This window comes from Triturus cristatus, chromosome 5_2, assembly GCF_964204655.1.
Source record: "Triturus cristatus chromosome 5_2, aTriCri1.1, whole genome shotgun sequence".
NCBI classification, from domain to species: domain Eukaryota; kingdom Metazoa; phylum Chordata; class Amphibia; order Caudata; family Salamandridae; genus Triturus; species Triturus cristatus.
This window is the reverse complement of record NC_140588.1, coordinates 820,616,022-820,623,250: the sequence shown is the minus strand read 5'-3', so window position 1 is coordinate 820,623,250 and position 7,229 is coordinate 820,616,022.

Genomic DNA, 7,229 nt, shown 5'->3' with positions numbered 1-7,229 from the left:
GCGAAGCCCAGAAAGCTCTGAACATCATGCACATTGAGTGGTATGGGGCATTCTTGATCCACTTTCACCTTTTGTTCCGTCCTACACAGCCCTGACGGGCACAACATTACTCCCAAGAATTCAACCTCATTCACATGGAAGTCACATTTGCTCAACTTGCAATAGAAGGAGTGTTCCCTCAGTTTCTGTAATACTAGCAGAACATGGTGCTCATGCACAGTTTTATTTTTAGAATAGACGAGGATGTCGTCTATATACACCACCACAAAGGAGTCTATGTATTCTTTTAATACATCGTTCAGGAAATACTGAATGTCCGCAGGGGCATTGCAGAGCCCAAATGGCATGACAGTATATTCAAACAACCCATAGAGGGTTTTGAAGGCAGTCTTCCACTTATCCCCCTCTCTAATCCTGACCAAATGATATGCACCTCGCAAATAAAACTTGGTATAGATTGTAGCCTCCTTTACTTGATCTAAAAGCACTGACACTAGAGGAAGGGGTATCTATTCCTCACTTTTACCTGGTTTAATATGCGATAATCGATACACGTTCTTAAATCCCCATTTGCTTTTGATATAAAAAAAGGGGAGACGCTGCGGGTGACTTTGAGGGTCGAATAAACCCGATTTCTAGATAATGATCCAAGTACTCTCTCAGGTGTTTAGTTTCTGATACAGAAAGGGCATACACTCGTCATGAAGGTAGAGTGGCCCCTACTATCAGATCTATTTGACAGTCATAGATTCTATGAGGAGGAAGCTTTTCTGCCTGAATTTCACTGAACACATCTTGATAGCGACCATACGCTACGGGCAACACTACAGACTTTTCCGCCGCCGTGGCAAGCCACCAGTGGCAGACCAATGCGCTGACTTTGGAGGTATCACTACTCATACCTGTGGATCTTCACTCCTCCGATAAAAAGTGCACAGATTTCTCCCGCCAATTTATGGTAGGGTTGTGGTGCCACAACCACGGCATACCCAAGATAATCTAATACTGTGGGGCGATGATAATATTCAAGGACAGATGTTTCACGTGACTTTGTATCCCATCCAGGACAGTCAGTCTTACTACTTCAGTCTGCTCTGTCACTGGCTCAGATGTCAAGGATTTTCCATCGAAAGCTAAAACTGTCTCAGGGACTTCTCTACTGAATCTGTTCAGTGCTAGTTTCTGCACTAACCCCTGATCAATGAAGTTGCCTGTGGCTCCGGAATCAATCATTACAGTGACTGATTGAGAAGACTCCCTCACATATAACTTCATTGGAACCAAAATGTGGGCTTCTGTCTCCCATCCTTCTGAAGCCGACAACAGCGGCACTTTCCATTGTATACAGTCATCCGTGGCCTCTATAACAACAAGCAAATTGTCCTCAAAGGTTTATGTTTTCTCGTGCATAACCATAACTGCTACCTTGTTACCTGACGTAAAGTTATTAAAGGATTTAGGCCTGGTAGGGCATTCACGTACAAAGTGCCCCTTCTACCCGCAGTACATACATTGCCCGTTTACCCTTCGCGCCTCTTTTTCCTCTTTGGAGAGAGGTTATCTAATAGCTCCTACTTCTATGGGCGCGACACTAGTTTTAGACTCTACTACTGGTTTCCTAACACCCTTATCACATCTCGGACACCATCTCTCGCTTCTTCTTCTCTCTCCCCCTCTCTCCAACAATCTATGATCCAACCGGAGGGTAAGATTAATTAAATCAGTGCAATTCGTGGGTTGTGGATCGATCTGAGTGAGGATGTCCTTCATATCGTCTCTTAATCCCTGATAGTACAATGACATCCTCTTCTCTTCGGGCCATCCCGCTTCTGCTACCAAGCAGTTGAATGACGTTAAATATGTAACCAAATCCTTTCTTCCCTGTCTCAACTCTAACAGCTCTCAGTCGGCACTAAACGTGGTGGCTCTTCTATCGACCACCCTCTCTAGTTCCCTGCGGAAGGCATCCCAATCAGACAGTACTGGGTCATCGTTCTTCACCAGAGGAACAGCCCAATTGGCCGCATCTCCTGCTAAATATGATATAGCAAACGCCACCCTGGAATGGTTGGTAGGGAAGGATGAGGGTTTACACGAAAATTGGAGCATTATCTGTGTCAAGAAAACTTGGATTTTGTTTGGATCTCCTGTATACCTTTCTGGTGTGGCTAGAGGAATGGGAGGCGGCACGTGTACCTGTATCTGGTATGGAGTGGAAGACACATCAAAAGGGTTACGTATTTGTCTCTCTAGCCTATCCTTCAGTGCAGCTGTTTCTGCTTTGGATGTGGCTAGTTCTTGTTGTACCAACACAAACGCCTGCATAACATCATCCAAGGTGGTCATTGTGTGCCACACCCCGGTCGGGAGGAGTCACAATTCGTGGGTGCGTAATTCTGTTAGTCCAGCAAAATGGGAACTCTTCAGAACTGGTTTGTCGCTCAGAATGGTGCACCTCCTGACATCCCCAACACTATGATCAGAAATAAACATAGAGTAGTGAAGCGGTCAAGCGAGGGATAGGGAATAGGAAGGGGACTGCAGGGATTTTGGAAGCTGTGGAAGAAACAACATAAGAGTAAGTAAAAAGGCACACTACCACATTCTAGTCTCTTTATGTCTCGCTAGTACCATGAGAGATCTACCTTAAAACGTAGAAGCACGACTTCTTACGTGATTGTTACTCGGCACTATAATCATCAATCTGTCCCTTCCTGTAGTTTCTATTAAGGTAAGAACACCAAGACAATTAACATGATATTTCTTGCGTCACACAAACACACCAATGTCTAGGGTAATGCAACACATGTTAGACACCCTACATACCACATATAGGAGAAGACATGACTTTGTACAATGATCCCAGTCTTGTGCTTATGAATAGGTATTCCTGTGTTCACTGCAATACTCCATCAACATCAAGATAGTAAAGAGAGCTAATCACAAAATGATATTCCCAAGGGGGCTCTTCACGTTACTAAGAACACTAATCCAGTAGCTAGAAAAACACAAGAAAACCAAAGGAGTTTGGAAACACCAGAAAACAAAATAAGCGAGTGCCAGGAACAAAGGTTACGTCACCTAAGTTTTGTTGTGCAGCAAAAGTAACTTAATCCAGCCTATTCCGCCAGTGTAGGCAGAATGTCTCGAACTTTGCACGGAATAGCCTAGCACTGAGATTCCTCCCGTAATAAAGAAAACAACACCACTCCCTCAGTACCTCAAAAGAAAGTCCTCGGGTGAATGCGGCTGGAAGGCGGTGAAGACTGCTTCGTCTTCAGCGCACGTGCAAGCAGGAGCCCTGCCGGCACGCCGAACTGCTCTCGCCTGGAGACTGACCCAACCACACACTTGTAAAGAGTCCAAAAGCGGTGCAAGAACAAACCCGCATCAGTCGATGTGGTTACCCAAAACCAAAGGAATCGGAACAAGAATTACGCACGTCGGTACGTGCGTCTCTGGTCACTAAATACCCATGAGTCTCCTCCGGGCATTTTATTTATTTATTTTTATTTATTTGCAAAGTTTTATGTAGAGCTGGCTAGACCCGGAGGTATCAGAGCGCTTTACATGAGGATCAGCGAGTTACAGGATACATAGTTATATCAGTTGAATCAGCGAGTTGCAGGTTACATAGTTACATCAGTTTGAATCAAAGAATCACAGAGGGAGGAGGAGGAGGGGTAGGGGAGGAGACACGAACAGGGAGACGAGGAAAACAATGCCAGATGACCAGCTGGGTAGGTGACGGCCAAGGGGCCTGACTCCTCTATAGCTGCATAGAACAGCTCCACCGGGCATCGGCCAAGGTTGCTCTGCATCATGGGTAATGTAGTCCTTCTCTGCCCCGGTGAGGTAGGCGCCTAGGCTCTCCCGTCCTGACAGTCTCCTTAAGTTCTTGAGTCATCCTATCAATCTTTACCCAATCATTATCCAGGGGTAGCACTTTAGCTTTCGACTAAGTAGCCACCTGCTCATACTTCTTCATCACTATAGGGGATGAACCATGTGTCAATGGATCTCTCTCAGGTTTCACCTTCAGGCAATTCTATAGCTATTTTACATGCTAATCACAAATCAATGGGGACTACAGTTTTGAACAATGTATTCAGATCAATCCACAGCACCTACGAAATTTTCACAAATCGATCAACCTGTTTATACCACTCTACTTGCTTTTCTCTCACCCTTGGGAAATCATTGGTAAAATCCGCAATATCACCTCTACTCCAAGGTGCATGCACATAACCTCTACTCAGTACTTACCACAAGTGGAAAGCCTTGACACCCATTCTAATTTCTCCCAAAAAAGGAGATTCTCCCATTTTTCTTTCAGAACCCTTTCTTTTCACCCATCTTTCTTCTCATTTGTCTAATGTGCTCCAGATCCAAATGTTTAGAATTAACTCCCGAATTTGGGTCTTCAATCCTGGTAAACTCAAATTCTCTATGTCCTGATTTTTAAATGCACGTCTATGATTTTTCTGTAAAGCCTGTGTTTATTCTATATCAACATCATATCTCTGAACCAAATCAGGTAGTTTCTCATGAGCCTGTCTCACTCTCCTAGTGGCATCTTTACTCATGAATAACAATTCATTCTGTTGGTAGGTATCTATTTGATTAAGATCCAAACTCCCATGTATCATTTCATTCAATTCAGCTTTCAATTTAACCATGTCTATCAAATCCACCTTTACTACTGATTTTTTCGTTCCATGGCTCACCTCTGCACTTTCATTTGAAACATTATTATTATGCTCCTTCAAGCATTGCTCTGAATCCTGGACGTCAAATAGATGTTGACTTCTTTGTGTAATGCTGCCTTCGGGCATGCTATTTCGTACATTTGGGAGAATTTCCCATACAGCGGAATCCATACCTGTCAGCACAGGAAAAGAACTTATCTGTCGTAATCCACTCTGTACTACAGAAGGGTCTCCAGTCACTGAACGCGGTGAGCTTGCATTCATTGGGACCAATGGGACAAATTGAATCCTCTGGTTATCTGCTCCTCTTTCTGGTACCCTTGCTTCTATAGAATTAGGCACTCTCTGACTTTCATTCCAGACAGGACTAAGATCATGCACAGGAATTATAAGTCCAATAAAAACCTTAAGGGTAAGAGCATCCAGAAATTTCAAAGCCAAATTAGTGCTTCAATTTCCCAAAGAACTTTGGACACACGCTCTCATACTTCCTTCTGCTATTGTCTGTGTCGTGCTAGTTGATAAAATCCCAACTTCACCAGGACTAAAAGCAACTTGTGCAAAAGCACTTCCAGAACTAGCAATAACATTTGTATTCCCCCCACTTCCCATGAGTGTGCACGTCCCTCTCCCTCCTTTTTCATTTCCTTTCACCTTTTCTCATCATTGTTTCCCTTGCTTGCTATGGCAGGGTATAATCTTGCTCCCTCAATCATGTCTACTCTCCACCTTTTCTGTTGGTCATCCCATTTCCCATCTGCGTAGGCATGCATCACTTTCTTCCTCCTCTCTGATATTCTTTTCTTTGTTTTACATGCGCTGCACATTCCCATACATTAAGAGCTTCAAACTATGCAGGTCTAGGTAATGGTTTTATTGCAAGCAATATCTCTCTCAAATGGTCAATTATTCTCAAAAATAAAGTACCATAACGTGGAAACATTATTGCGCCATCTTTCGCAGTGCCCTTGTGCCAATTCTTGAGCCAAATAATAGTATGGAGCCCTACTTCTGTCGCCATATAATGAGCTGGGTTATCCTCCAGTGGTGCTTCCTCATCAATTCCAGTTGGCATACCTACTTCTCCTCGTATCATATCGCTTCTTGCTTTAAAACATCTAATTTTTGTAATCTTTTATTTCAACAATTTCAACCTAAATCCAAATTAAACAAGCTTCAAGCTCTGCGGCAATATGATCACCAATAAGAGCACAGCATTTAAAGGACAATTTCAACCAATCCCAGCATGGCATTACATCAAACGACCTATCCCAGCATGGCACACTCTGACGTCACTCTCACTCCTTGCAGCAGTTCACCATCCTTCAATCCTTCACAATCTTTCCCACACTCTATCTCTCATTAACTTCTGTTTATACTTAAGCAACAACTAACAATTGTCTGCTCCACTAAAAGATTAAATAGAATCAATCACCAAAAAAATACACATTCACCAAAAGAATACACATTCACAAATGAAACCTCAACCACTCGGGAATCACTTAAATCAGTATAGTTTCCCTTCTGCGCAAAAGGTTTACCACACTAATTATAACTTTATCTTGCATTCAAAAGTTCTGTATCTCAGTTGTGCTGTCAATGGTGTCTCACGACAACCCCACAAAACTTTAGCATACAATTACAACACAGTCTCTTCTTTACCTTTATTAAATATCCCAAGACCTTAGGTCATGTCGGACCCGATAACTTCAACAACTCTTTCAACTTTGACAACTTAACACCGCATTCACATGACTCTCACTACAACTCTACCAGAGTAATCCTCATACAAACATTCTTACAGAAACTCACTCTTCAGCCATCACTGTTTCAATTCACGTCACTGAAACTCCATCTATTCTCTATGTTTTGATCCTAGATTATGGACTAGGGCTAATGGGGTTGGGGTTAGACTATTCTAGTTTAGGTTCTATCTCCTTTTACTTAAAGAGCAAATCATCTGACAATGCTACTAGCTGCTGGAATTCGGACCGCTCAAACATTTATCTCCAGATCAATGATAAATATAGCTGCATGAGAGGTAAAAGGAGAAAACTATCACTCGTTCACATCTTATTACAGTGTAACCGTTGTGGTCACACAATAATTCACTTAACAACTTATTCTGAGTTTAGTAAGGTTTAATTATAAATTTAGAAACAAATCAAAATAGGCCAATCTCAACATAATCATATAGAAATACAGAAAGACCAAGATAAGTCCAAATCTCCTGAAGAGAATTACCCTATACAATACAAATCAAATGCCTAACTCTATTACGATGATACACTACCTTAAATGGGCAACCCTAAAATAAGAAGCAATTAGTAAAGATAAAATCAGAAAGGTGTCAGCTGTCGGAGTCTTCAGTAGAAGGCACTCCAACCATGGGTCAGGTAGCATAAAGCTGCAGAAGCATGGATCTGCTCTCCATGAAATTCTAAAATGACTCTTTCTCTCTATCACTACGTTTCAGCATAAAATATATATTGCATTCAGGGTAGATAATCCCACGTGATC